Source organism: Chinchilla lanigera, unplaced genomic scaffold, assembly GCF_000276665.1.
Source record: "Chinchilla lanigera isolate Chin_1 unplaced genomic scaffold, ChiLan1.0 scaffold00051, whole genome shotgun sequence".
In the NCBI taxonomy this organism is placed as follows: domain Eukaryota; kingdom Metazoa; phylum Chordata; class Mammalia; order Rodentia; family Chinchillidae; genus Chinchilla; species Chinchilla lanigera.
In genome coordinates this window covers 17,112,585-17,127,264 of record NW_004955452.1, presented here as the reverse complement: position 1 = coordinate 17,127,264, position 14,680 = coordinate 17,112,585, and positions in this window count along the sequence as shown.

Below are 14,680 nucleotides of genomic sequence, written 5' to 3'. Positions count from 1 at the left end.
AAAAAAAAAAAAAATGTATTCTTAACCTAGACCTTCTATAGCAAAAGTCTGGTGGCATCAGGGCCCATGGTGTCCAAGATAAGCAACCACTGAAGTGTGGAGAGGCCCAGAAGGAAGAGGCCAAGGCCACAGCCAGGGAAAAGAAGGTAGAGGTTCTCAGAAACTTTGCCCCTCCCGGCTGGGTGTGGTGGTGCACACCTGTAATCCCACCAATCTGGGAGGCTGAAGCAGGAGGATCACAAGTTAAAGCCCACCTTCAGCAACCTACTGACTTAGCCAGACTCTGTCTCAAAATAAATACTAAAGGGCTGGGAATGCAGCTCAGTGCAAAGGCCCTGGGTTCAGTCCTCAGTACTGCAGAAGGGAGGGAGGGAGAGAGGGACCTCACCCCTGACCTCCTGGGAGGAAACCCCAGATCTGACCTCTATGATTTCTGAGGAGAATCTGTAACCCTGAGCCTCCCTCCTTCTCAGGCACTCTGGAAGGAGCCATCTACGCCAGCAGCCTGTGTCCTCTGCCCAGGACCTGCCACATAATTTGAGAGGCTGGTGCTAAGGTGATCCCTGACTCCCGGCGTGTGCAGCCACAAGCTGCGCGGTCACCCCAGGGACTGAGGCAGGGACCCCTGGGTTGCTCTCCGAGTTCATTTGTTCCTTCATGCACTTATTCATTCGAGCGAGCACTCACTCTGCGCCTGGCTCTGCTCAGTGGTGAGCAAGATGCAGTCAAGCTTCAAGAGTTTACCTTCAACCAGGAGTGATGCACACCCCTGTAATCCCTGTACTCGGGAGGCTGAGGCAGGAGGATCGTGAGTTCAAGTCCAGCCTGTGCTTGATAGTGAGACCCTGTCTTAAAAAACATAAATGAAGAGGAACAAAGAGAAGAAGAAGAAGAGGGAGATAAGAACGACGAGGAGGACGAGGACAAGGAGGAGGACGAGGAGGACGGGGAGGACGGGGAGGACGGGGAGGAAGGAGGGGAAAGAAGAAACAGTGTACGAATCAGTGTGGGGACCGACGTGATCGCAGATGCACGAACAGACAGGCCCACACTGCGGAAGCACTGGAAGGGAAAGTAGAGGGCCTCTGAGGGGCCGGCACAGACCCCGAGCAGCCTTCTAAGGGTGGGTGTCTTGCAAAGGGGTGGGGGGATGTGTGGGGCTGGGCAGAAATTTCCGAACCCTCCTGGAAGGGCGCTCGGACATTCGGGGACTGCAGACCCTGTGCGTGGGCTGCAGGGGAGGGTGGGACAGACGAGACCTGAGTCCGAGCCTGTCTCAGCGCCCTGGTGCTGGGTCCTGCACCTTTATTTCTTTCCTGGTTTCCTTCCGCCGGCTCCCTCTGTGTCCCTTCCTCAGCAAGATCATCCATGTGATCTGGAGACTGACATGCGCAGGTGTCTAACCCACAGCTCAAAGCTTAAAATATTTTTCCACCTGAAATTCCTGGGTCCGCACCGCAGCGTGAAAGCTCTCTCTCTCTCTCTCTCTATTTTTCCACCTGAAATTCCTGGGTCCCCACCACAGCATGAAAGGCGCTGCTGCCCGCGGCTGCCTGCTGTCCTAGGGAGGACTCGCCACCCTCTGGCCTGTGACACTGATGACAGGGCCTTGTTGACTTTTTTTTTTTCTTTTTGAAACAGGGTCCCACTGTGTAGTTCAGGCTGGTCTTGAATTCACTACCTAGCCCAGGCTGACCTAGAACTCATGGCAGTCCTCCTGCCTCAGCCTCCCAAATGCTGGGACTACAGGTGTGTAATGCCACACCCACCTTACGTTTGATGAGTGACCAGCTGCCTGTGCAGAGGAGATGGCAGCAGCGCTGCAGGCAAACACAGGGAGATGGGACGAGCAGGGTGCTGCTGTCGAGGAGGCCGGGGGGACCTGAGCGGGGAACAGGCGAGAAGGGGCACAGGCCTTTCCCCCCAGGGCTGCGTAAGCCCTGCCCCAGCCCCTCTCCTCTTCCCAGCTGACCCAGGCCTTTCCAGGCTGGCCAGCATACCTTCTGATCCACCCTCTCAGTGCCACGGCTGCAGGCACACAGGACTCTGCCCGCAGCCGCCAGGTGAGCCCGGCCCCTGACCAGCCCGGGCGGACCACAGGTAGCAATAGTCCAGCCAGGCCCAGCGGTCCCCAAGCCGTGGCAACAGCTTCTGTGGACTCCGCACTTGGGCCAGGAACTAAGCAAGGTCAGTGGTTCCTATACCGAGATGCTGATGTTTCGTCCACCTATGCAGCTGAAGTCCCTGCCCCAGGCCCCAGGGCCACAGTGCTCCATGCCCCCTCAGGACCCACCCTCCACCACCACGTCCCTCCCGCCGCCTGCAGGGCGAGGGACACTGCCTGTCCTCACTGCCTCCCGGGCCTCTGTCCCCACTCACTCACTCGTACCGGGAATGGCCCTTTTTTTTTTCTTCTTACTTTGTCTAAGCCTGTGCTCCTTCACTCTCCTAGAAAACAATCTCATCTGGAAAACAAAATCTTGGTTGCTTTGCTTTGCTTTTGTTTGTTTGTTTGTTTGTTTTAATGACAGGGTTTTACTAAGTCACTAAATTGCCCCAGCTGGGATCAAATTTGCAATCCTCCTGCCTCAGCCTCCCAGAGCTGGAATTACAGGCCTGCACCACCACACCAGGCCGATGCCCAGGTTCTGCTGGTTTGGCAGCTGGCACGTAGGGAGGACTGCTTGGAGGATCTGAGGTACCAGCAGTCATGAGCCCTGCTAGGCCCCTGGCCTCAGGGAGCTCCGCTCCAAAGGGCGAGTCCAGGGGAGAGCTCCAGGCACCTGGACAGTAACGAGCAGAGGATCCCAGTGGCCCCTGCTGTGGAAGGGTGGCCAAGGGTCAGATGCTGTGGGGCCAGGCGTGGGAGTCTGGCAGGACTGATTTTCCAAGCCAGGGAGGAGAGGAGATGCCTGGGGGCAGGGGCCAGAGCCAGCTCCACCTTCAGCCTGCCATGGAGTCACCTGGAGGTACTGGTAAAACACACACTGTCCAGCTCCACCCCTGGAGGGTTTTTTCTCTCTCTCTTTCTTTCTCTTTTTCAGACAGGGTCTTGCTGTTGTGTAGTTCTTTTTTTTTTTTTTTTGGTTTGTTGTTTTTTTTCTTTTGGTACCAGGAATTAAACTCATGACCTTGTACTGTGCCATTGAGCTAAATCCCCAGCCTTTATAGTTCAGGCTGGCCCTTGAACTCACTCTGTAACCCAAGCTGGCCCCAAACTCATGGCAATTCTCCTGTCTTGGCCTCCCTAGTGCTGGGATTACAGCATGTACTACCACACCTCGTGGGAGTTTCTGACTCAGGGGATCTCTTACCCCTGCCCAGCCCTGTACTGCCTATTGACCTTGATGAATTTCTACCCACCCTAATCTTGTTCATCTTTGAGAACCAGATGCCTGTAGGCCAGAGGTCACTCTTTAGATGGGCTAGCTGAAACTGTTTGCATCTAAAATGGCTTACAGAGCAACACCAGACAATCACTACCATCAGTATAATCCCACCTGTGATGGGCGTGGTGGTGCAAGCCTGTAATCCTAGTACTAGGAAAGCTGAGGCAGGAGCATCTCCAGTTCCAGACCAGTTTGAGCTACATGCTGAGTTTGAGACCAACCTGGACTACAAAATGAAACTCTGCCTAGCTAAAATAAAAAATTAAAAAAAAAAAATTAAAAAAAATCTGTATGCTAAATCACACACACACATACACACAGCACCATGATTGCTATGACAATGACCAAAAAGAAAAAAGGAGCAAAAAGAAGTGGCACCCAAGTTCCTGGAAGATCTACTCCTGCTCTGAGGAAAGACATGAACCATTCCTCCCCTTTATTAGCATATTCCTCCCTCACGTTACTGCATCTGTAACCTCCTGACCCCCGTGGGGTGAGAGGGTCATTTGTGAGTTTAACTCCTGCTTCTCTTATTCTTAGCCAAGAAAAAAGTCTTTGCTGCTCAATTGGTGCTGTCTTGCTATTGGGTCTACAATTCTCAGGGGAGAGGACCTAATTTGGGTTAGAAATCAGTAGCACATCCGGGGTTGGGGCCTGTGAGTTTCTTTTTCTTGTTTTGTTTTGTTTTTGTGACAGTGTCTCACTGTGTTGTCCAGGTTGGCCTAGAACGTGTCATTCTCCTGCCTCAGCTTCCCAGTTGTTGGTGTTGCATCCAGTGGACCTGGGGTCACCAGCCCCCCACAAACACTCCTGAGCTTGTCTCTCTGTCTAACACAGAAGGAGGAAGAGGAGTCAAAAGTCACAGTGCAGAGTGGAAGTAGATTTATTGTAGATTTATTGCAGCAAAGCAAAAGCAAATTTATTGCAGAAGCAGTTCAAAGCCACTCCAGGGAGTCAGGGCTCAGAGTTGGGTGGCTGCTGGATATAGGGCAGCAGTCCTGTCTTTATGGGACAGGGACTGTCTCCACTCACCCACTTAACTGGCTAGTGGGCTCATTGCTAAGGGTACAGGGTCATATAGTCAGGAATTACAGCACAAAGTTAGGAACACTTCAGGATATTCAAAGCACAAAGGGGTGAGGGGAACAGCTTGAGAGCTGGTCTAAGATTATCTACAGGGTCGTGGGCTTGCTGCTTCAGAAGTAAAACCTCAAAACTGTCTGCTCTTAGTCACAGAAGCTTCTTTTCTCCTCCCTTTTAAAAGGGCCCATGTCTCTGGCTCTAACTTTACCTAAGGGTCCCATCTTTCCCTACAATTCCCTAATGGATTACTGTACTTCACTTCTTTTTGTTTTGATTTTGTTTTGGTTTGATTTTTGGTTTTTGAGACAAGGTCTCACTAGTGTAGTCCAGCCTGGCCTTGATCTCACTATACAGCCCAGGTTGGCCTCAAACTCAAGTCAATCCTCCTGCCTCAGCCTCCCAAGTGCTGGTGTTGTGGGAGTGCACCACCACGCCCAGCTACTGTACTTTATTTCTAACAAATTCCTAGATGATTGTGATGGTCCCAAAACCACACGTAGTTGACATCATATTGCTATCATGTGGAGGGAAGGGCGGGCCCAGGACTCAGCAATAAAGCAGGAACATCCAAGATGGATAGAGAAAGAGCAACTTGTGAAGAAATTGCCCAGAAGGGACAAGAAGGAAGTAGAAGAAATCGTGATTACTTGAAAAGTGTCTGTCCGAAAGGCAGGTTGTGAGCTGCAGGAGGGCAGGGCCCAGGGCTATTTTGGTCTGCACTGTGCCCCCGCCTCATAACACAAAGCCTGGGATCGGAGGTATCGTGTTTGATAAATGGAAAAGTTGGAAATCACAGAAGCCAGGAAGGGAAGCATTTCAAAGAGGAAGTGGTTGAACTCTCCAGAAAGGTAACAAGATGGAGACTGAGCACCCCTTACTGATTCTGCACCTCCTTCTTCTCATCACAGCACTTTTTGCAGAAAACTGATGTTACCAGCCAAGAGCGGCCTCGACTCTGCAGATGCTGCCTCCCGCCCTTGCTTTCCTCTCCTCCTGGGAGCAATCACGGAGGACAGAGCCCTCCCCTGTCCCAGCCTAATTCCTCCAACAGAGGCCCGGAGCAGACCTCTCCTCATTCCCTGGAGTCTCCACTTCTGATTCTTCACTCTCCCTGGGATCTCCCATCTCTTCCCTTTCGACTCTCTCATCTCCCACAGCGGTGAACCTCCTCCACGTGCCGCCATCTTTAAACCCACGGATTGGAGTCCCACCCAGTGAACGCCACTGGCACTGTTCCCAGGACTCGTGACCCTTGGCTGCTCCGCTGGCCTTTCCATGTGGGTGTCCCGCAGGCTTTCACTGGTCTACCTTCTCCACTGCACTCCCTGCTGCCATCGTACGAAGGACACAAACCTATTTAGCCATGGGTTCACTCAGCCAAAATTTCTGCAGCAGTCTCCCCAGCAGACTTTGCGCTGGGCAGTGGGGTGCAGCATGAGCAAGCCCTTGGCATGGGCTTGCTAAACACACACCGTCACTGAGCTGCACCCAGTCACTGCCTTCTGACCTGCCCTGTGTATAGTCTGAGAAGGCAGATACACTAGAATTGACAGAGAACTTTACAGGCTATGAAGGAAACAGCACAATGCTGCCTTAGACAGGACTGTCATCAAAGGCCTCTGCAGAGAGGCAATAGTGGTACCAGGCTTTGGAGTGTTGCAGTCTCCTTCTAGAGATGGACCCCAGGTTCTTTTTGTCTTGAGCAAAATATTGGTTAAAAAAATACCAAAAGGAAGTCATGTGTGGTAGCCCACACCTATAATCCCAGACCTTAGAAAGTTGAGGCAGGAGGATTGCCACGAGTTTGAGAGCAGCCTGGGTTACATACTCAGTTCAAAGCCAACCTGGACTTCACAGTGAGACCTTGCCTCAAAAAAAAAAAAAAGAAAAGAAAAAAATACCTTGTAGGGGCCGGGGATATAGCTCAGTGGCACAAGTGCCTGCCTGGCAAGTGCAAGGTCCTGAGTTCAATTCCCGGACCAGAAAACAATAACAACAACAAAAACTTGCAGGAGTTCTCAAAAGAAGAATTGAAGACAACACTCTCTGATTGGTTCTACATGGTGCAGGGCTTTAGGAACTGTTCTATGCAGTGTGTCCTGGAACTTGCAAATTAGCAAGTCATGCCCACTTCTCCAGCCAGTTTGCCTCTCCCTGAACTCCTGCCTTCACAGTAACAGCATTAGAAAAAGTACAGAAGGCTGTTGCTTGACACTCTGCAGGTCCCGACACACAGGCTGAAAATGAAAATGGACTCACTCATGTTGAAGGACCACTGTCACCAACTTGAAATTAGGCTGTTTATCTGAACTTCTGGGAAATCAAATTTAGAGAGATAACAACCACATTTCCTAAACAGGCCAATTTCAACGGCCAAAATGATGATGTTTGTGCTGCCTTGGTCCTTACACAAAAAAAGTAACCTAACTGGGCATGGTATGCATGCTTGGAGTCCCAGCACTCTGGTTAGGCTGAGGTAGGAGGAGCCCAAATTTTAGCCTAGTCTTGGCAACTTGGTGACTTAGCAAGACCTTATCTCAAAATAAAAAGTAGCCGGGTGAGGTGTTGTGGCACACACCTATAATCCCAGCACTCAGGGAACTGATGCAGGAGGATCACCACTCTGAGCCTAGGCTATATAGTGCCTGCAAGGCCAGGCTGAACTATACAGTGAGATCTTACCTCAAAAAAAACCAAAACAAAACAACAAAAACAAAAACACCCAACAATTTTTTAACATAAATAAGTAAATTTTAAAAGGCCTGGGATGTAACTCAACGTGAAAGCGCTGGGCTTAATCCCCCGTACCATTAAAAAAATACCCAAAAAACCCAGTTATTTTCCTTTCTGTCTCCACATTCCTGCCTTACAAGGAAAGTAACTATGAAACAACCAGCTTGCTTTGTTCTGCTTTTTTCAGCCTCCTTCCATTTATAAAACCAACCTCTTCTGCTCGGCCCGTAGGCACTTATTCTGTTTTATGTGATAAAGTATTGTCTGACTCTAGAACCAAAAATAAAGCCAATCAAGATTGCTAAATTGAATTGTGATTTTGTTCTTGGACAAAGGACATCTAAAAATTAAGAAGGAGCTGTGGGAAGAACATGAGCAGAAGCGCTGAAATGGAAAGGGCTCAAGGAACAGGAAAAAGACCAAAGCCAGTAGTCGGAGCATCACACACAAAGCTTAAAGTCAAAGAAAGTCACGGCTGCAGGGATGACTCTCAATACTGGCTTTGCCCAGATTTGTGAGCTGCAGCATGGAGCCCGATGTTCTTGTAAGAGCACCAAGACACCTTGCAGGACTTGAGCACAGGGCAGGGCTTTTGAAACTATGCTGGCTGCTGTGTGAAAAGTGGATTGGCACACCTGTGATCCCAGTGCTCTCGGTGCTGGGGTGCGAGGATTGTGGTTTGATGCCGGCCTGGGTTACACAGTGAGACCCTGTCCCCAAACGCAATGGTTGGGAAGCAGCAACAGCTGCTTGGTCCAGGGGGGAACCACTGATCAGCAGCTGTCTTCACAGGGCTGCCCATGTTTACATCACAAGCTTTCCATGGGGCACCCTCCTGCCCACCAGAGTCCTCCTCCTTCACAGAGGCCACCGTGCATCCCACACGCTAACCTACAGCCCTGGGAGTGCCTTTCTCCTCCCCTTCCATTCACTCTCCAACTCCTGTGGCTTCCACCTCCTAAACTTCTCTAAGATGTGACCCTTCTCATCTGTCCCTGCTATTGTTGTCCTTGTCTGGGCGCATTAAATATCCTCCTTATGAATATTTTCCTCCCCTTTCTTATGGACTGTGTCTGCCTGTGAAAAGATATGCAGAAGTCTAGCCAGGTGTTGGGGCACACACTTGCAGTCCTAGCACTCTGGGAGGCTGATGCAGGAGGATCACAAGTCGAGGTTCATCTGGGCAAATTAGTAAGACCCTTCCTCAAAATAAAAAAATCAAAAAGGGAAAAAAGGGCTTTGTTTGGATGTAGCTTAGTGTGAAGTCGCCACGTTCAATCCCCAGTGCCAAAAAAAAGAAAAATCAGATATGCAGAAGTCCTGACCCTCAGGATTCAGAATGAGACCTTGTTTTGTAGGGGAAAAGAACTTATATATTCTCCCACCCATCAAAATGTTCATGGCTGATACCCCATAACAAAAGACAGATAGAAAAAGCAAAACAAATTTATTTAATCAACGTTTTGTATGAAGATGGACATGGTGGTACATACCTGTAACCCTAGCTACTCCAGAGGCTGAGACACAGGCATCACAAGTGTGAGCCCAGCCTGGGCATTTGGTGACATCTTGTCTCAAAATAAAAAATAAAATGGGCTGGGAAGTAGCTGAGTGCAAAGGATCTGGGTTGAATCCCCAGTACTGCCAAAAAGAACAGGAAGAACCAAAGACGAATTCCTTTCTGTGTTACAGAGGAACATGGCCCTGCTGACACCTGGATTTTGGACTCTTAGCTTCTAGAATTGTGAGACAATAAAGTTCTGGGTTTTGTAAGTTTGGTTGGTTAGGATTTTTTTTTTGAGACAGGGTCTCACTGTGTAGTCTAGGCTAACTTGAAACTTACTATGTATCCAGCATGGCCTTGAGCTCACCATCCTTCTGGCCAAGCCTCCTGAGTGCTGGAATCACAGGTGTGCACCACCACACCTGGCTAAATTCCATTTATTTTCTTTTGTTTTGAGACAAGGTCTCAATATGTAGCCCAGGCAGGTCAAACTCACAGCGATCTGCCTGCCTCAGCAGGTGTGTACCACCATGCTTGGCTTATTTTTAAAGTCTGGTTTGTGGCACTACTTTGTTATGGTCACACTAAGACACTGTACACTCACTATTTCATCTCTACACCAGTCACGTGAAAAAGCCTTCAGTTAGATAAGTCTAATGTCCCCAGAAGTATTGAGATAGGAGATTAGGTTGTGGTAAAACTGGTTGGGGAAGTAGGCATGATCTGTTAATTACAAGATCCTGGAACACATGCACAGAACAGTTCCCAAAGCCCTGCAGGTGGACTTCTCATGAGACTTGCAGGATTTTAATAGGGTGTCCTACACCTGACGTCAGCCTATGGCATGAGGTCCCAGTGTCACCTCTCAGGACCAAGGTTTCCCTGAGATTGGGACAGTGCAAAGGACACACCAAAGCCATGAAGAGCTATCCTGGCCTTGCTATCCTGGCTTTCCTTGTGGTAGCCCACCCTGTATTCCCCAGGGTGCACTTTTGTCTTGCATTTTCCTCTTTTACTTGGCCCAAGATTGCTCTGTAGAGCCAGTTTCTCCCTTACTCCTCACTATTACTTTTTCAAATAAACTTTGCTGCTGGTTTTCACTTGTTTCCTCCAATACTTTGGTCAGAATGAAAAGAACCTGCAAACCAGCTCCTGAAGGAGATACGAGCACCACAAAATCCAGCAACCTTTAATTGGTGAGCCACTTTTAGAAGAAGCTTCCTGATAACAGGATGGGACTAAGGCATGAAAGATACTTTAAAGACCTGGCTTCCAGGACTGGGGATATAGCTTGGTGGTATAGCACCTGCCTGGCAAGCGCAAGGTCCTAAGTTTGATTCCTGGTACCCCCCCAAAGAAGGTTTCTATCTGCATCTCTACATTTTTTCCCCCTTTTAGTACTGGGGATTTAACCCAGGTGTTTGGCACTGAGCTACTTCCTCAGCCTTTTTTAGTTTTGAGGATTTTTTTGTTGTTTGTTTTTTGAGACATGGTCTTGCTATGTAATTCAGGCTAGCCTTGAACTAGCAGTGATCCTCCTTCCTCAGCCTCCTAAGTGCTAGGATTATAGAAATGTGCCACCACACCCAGTACCCACAACCCTTTTAAAATTTATGTTTGAGACAGGATCTTACTAAAATTCTAAGTTGCCTAGGCTAGGCTCAAACTTGCAATCCTCCTGCCTCAGCCTCCAGAGTGCTGGGGTTACAGTCATGCTCTGTGAAGACCAGCTTGCAGAACTCTACTTCTGTTTCCTGCTTTCTCATCCTACAGAGTGACCATCCAACGATATTAAACCTCTTAGAATTCCCTTTTAAGATGATTCTTGTTTGGGGGTCTTGGCTCAGGCTCTGCTTGGAATGCCAGCTACTAAATTTCTCTGGTTTGTTCTTTCAAAGCCACCTTTAGCTATTCACATGTAAATGAAGGGAGACCTTTAATAAACCTATGAAAAGCTGGTTAACCTTGTAGCATATCAACACAACAGAAAGATACCATTTTTCATCAAGTGGGGAAATTTTTTAAATGCATAACATTTAAAGCCAGGTGTGGTAGGACCTTCCTGTAAGCCCACCACTCAGGAGGCTGAGGCAGGTGGGTCACTGTGAGTTCAAGGCCAGCCTGAGCTACAGCATGAACTATACAGTGAGACCTTGACTCAAAAAACAGAAAAAAATTTTTTTTTCATGATATTCAGAGCCATTAAAGATGGATCGAACTGGTGGGTATGGTAGTATCAGCACACAAGATTTATCAGGAACAAGTTAGATCTACCCGCATTGACCTGGGTGCATGCGTGTGACGCAGTGTTAAGTATATAGCATTGGTATGACCACAGAGAAAAATATAGGCATTCTACAAGATAGTGATTCCTTGGGGAGGTGGAAATTTGGCTTTCTCCCTCCCCCACCAGTATTAAGATTGAACCCAGGGCCTTTGCACTGAGCTTTATCCCCAGCCCTTTTTCATTTTGCAATCTCTGAGGCAGGATCTTGATAAATTCCCCAGGCTGAGCTCAAATTTGCAACACTCCCACTTTAGCTTTGAAAAGTGCTGGGGCTGCAGGTGTGTCCCACCATGCCTGGGCTCCTAATAGGGTCATTTCAGTATCAGTGAAAGGCATAGGCTGATTTATTAGGCAGAGCTAGAAAAAAAAGAAAACAGGGGAGGGACTTTCAGACCGGCATATTAACTAAAGGAAGGAACCAGGTTTTTGGGGTTAGCTAAGGTGGGCTGTGATCTTGTCCATCATTGTCTTGGTTCCAGCTTAGCAAGGTGGTTCTGGAGGACTTGTCACGTGGTCCTATATTCATGGGGTGACTGTTTGCTCAGGGCAGTCTGTTTTGTGGAGGCTCCGCTGGAATCCAAGGTGACCCAGGTTTGGGGCAATGACTGGCCACTTCTGGGTGTTTCTTTGTAGTTGGATGTCCCTGTAAATCTCTTATTTTGGCATCCTCAGTCTTGAAGGGGGTAAGTTAAATTGTGTAAATGTGTATCACTTAGGGTTCACTAGAGAAACAGATATAACACAAGATATACAAATGTATAAGAAATTATGTTTGGCTTACAATAGTCAGCCACAGAGTTGGATGAGGAAGCGTGCAGAGGGTCTGCACGCTGGAGACTGAAGAGCCCAGCCCCGGGCCTGGAGCTCGCTGCAGAGTCCGTGCAAGTCCATATCAAAAGGCTGATGGGTCTGCAACAAAATGCTGAAAAATCTACCACGAGGGCTGGAGAGCCAACACCACAAGGCTGAAGAGTCCCAGGTGGAAGCTGAACAGTCTGCACCAGAAGCCAGGAGAGGACCAAGCTGAAGGTGAAGACTGGAGCTCCTCCAGAGAACCAGCAGCCAGTCCTTTTTAAAATTTTTTTTAATGCAGCCTAACTGCCCTGGGGGTATGGGGGTGATCCTCTACACCCACACCCTCTGCATGCCTTCCTCTTGCACAGGCTCAGAATGAATACAAAGTAAGCACCCTGGCTCCCTGCTGAGTCACTTAGCCAAACCTCTAGACTCCCCAATTGACACAATGTATTAACCATAACACCTGGTATTGCCAGCTTTCAGACAGACACTCCTTAAATGATTAGCATGCGCATGTGCAGACTCAGCCAGGGTCTGACTCCAAGTTTTAAAGTAATAAAGAGACTACAGGGACAGTCTGGTGCAAAGTAAACACACCTATAAGCCCAGCATTCTGGAAGGCTGAGCCAGGAAGATCTTAAATTCCAGTCTAGCCTGGGTAATTTAGCAATTTAGGGAAACACTGCCTCAAAATAAAAAATAAAAGGGGGCTGGGGATATACTCAGTGTGAAGGCCCTCAGTTCAATCCCTAGTGTCATGAAAGAGAGAGAGAGAATGAAGCTCAATCTTTGTTCTGCTCTTCATCACCCACGGGGCATCCACAAACCCAAATGAAGAGTCACTGCTTTTCAGCAAAAGCAGCTTGTAAATGTCTTTTTCCCCAAAAAAGCAGTAATAGTGATGTACACCTGTAATCCCAGCACTTGGGAGGCTGAGGAAGGAGACTGAGGCAGGGGGATCACCAAAAGTTTGAAGCCAGTCTGGACTACATAGTGAGTTCAAGGCCAGACTGAACTGCATAGTGAGACCTGTCTCAAAAAAAAAAAAAAAAAAAAAAAAAAAAATAAAAAAAAAAAAAAAAAAGAAAGAAAGAAAAAAAAGAAAAGAAAAAAGAAATAAAAAAAGCAGTGTCAAGGTTATTTGAAAAAGTAAAAGTAAAAAGTAAAAGACAAACTGGCTCTGTGGAGCAAGCTTGGGCCAAGTAAAAGAGGAACAAGCCAGGTAAAAGTAGACCCTGAAGGTAGTGCGACAGGTTATCATTAATTAGGAAAGCCAAAAGTCAAGCTTTTAACGAATAAAAGTTTAAAGGCCCAGGAGTTTACCTTCAGTCCCTGTGGTGGTCTCTGTCTCAGATGGATGGATGAGCAAATGAATGAATGGGTCAAATTACATTTGAGCAAAAAATCAATTCGCTGAAACAAGGAGTTTATTTGGTAATAACAGAGGATGGCAATTCAGGAATTCAAGACACTTGTTCTATGGCAGACCATAGGTACATCCAAAGAGATCAGAGCAAGGAGAAGCTTTTTGTTTGGTTTGGTTTGGTTTGGGTTGGGTTTAGGGGTGCTAGGGATCTAATCCTGGTGCTGATTATGCTATGCAAGCACTCTAACACGGAGCTACATCCCTAGCCCAAGACTTTATTTGTTTGTTTTTGTTTTTGTGTTTGTTTTTTGAGACAGGGTCTTACTGTGCAGTTCAGGCTGGCCTTGAACTTGCTATGTATTCTAGGCATTGAATTTGAGGCAATCCTCCTGCCTCAGCCTTCCTCAGCTGGGATCACAGGTGTGCCCCACCATGCCCAGCTCCCAATTCATATTCTGTCTCTTTTTTTTTGAGACAAGATCTTGCTACGTAACTCAGGTTGGCCCTAACTCACAGGAATCCTCCTGCCTCAGCTTCCCAAATGCTGAGATTACAGGCATGTGCCTTCTGTTGATTCAAGGTCAAAAATACCAAAACATAGCCAGTATGGTGGTGAAAAGGAAAAACTATACAGAGAAAAAATTATTCTTTTTAGAACTTTGTTCTCTTCGAAGCTGCTTAGCTCTGTAACTGTTTCATGGCTCTGTAATTGCTTTCTTAACTCCTGTAACTAGGAGCACATAACTAAACATTCAGGATGCTTGACTGTAGCTTTGTGGTCATTAATCTAGTTGTGTAACTGATGGTCACTAATCTAGCCCTGTAACTGATGATCTCACTCTGCTAGCTAATCAGAAGAACTGCCAGGCTGCTTTGTCCCACCTTTGCCACCCCTGCTTATGCCTCATATAAAAATGGTCACTGCCTGGCTTTTGTTGGAAGTTATTCCAGTCAGGACCATAGGTGTGAAATAAAGCTGTCTGCTGCCTCCTGACTTCCTTGGGTGTTGTTCCTTTTCCAGACTCAGTTTTGCCGCAACATTCTTGATTCCCCGACCAGGAAGGCTGTGATGGCTGCTTAGGCCTGATGGCCAGAGTGGGGGCCACTTGAGGCTCCTTGATGGGAAGATGCGCCCTCCAGATTTTCCTGGAGTCTCCACAGAGGTTTGGACCAGGGGCTCCTGCTCAACGCTAATGGCCCCTGTCAGACCGAAAGGAGGGGAAAAGGATGCAGCTGAGTTGGGTCATCAGATAAAGTAAGACCCCAGGGGCACCCCAGTCCATCAGCCCGTCAGTCCTGCTCAATTTGAGCAGAAGGCCTGATCACCTCTTGTTAGTTAAGGCCACCCTCAAAGGAGCGGGGTCGGAATGTTTAAAATCTCTGAGTGCCTGCTGGATGACTGTGCAGGGGTTTGCCAAGTGGTGAAAGCAGAAGCCTGTTCCATCTGTGCTCCACGGTGAAAGGCTACTCCAGGACCTCAGAGCTGCGGAGCTCAACTGGGTCAGATTTCTGGGGTTCTG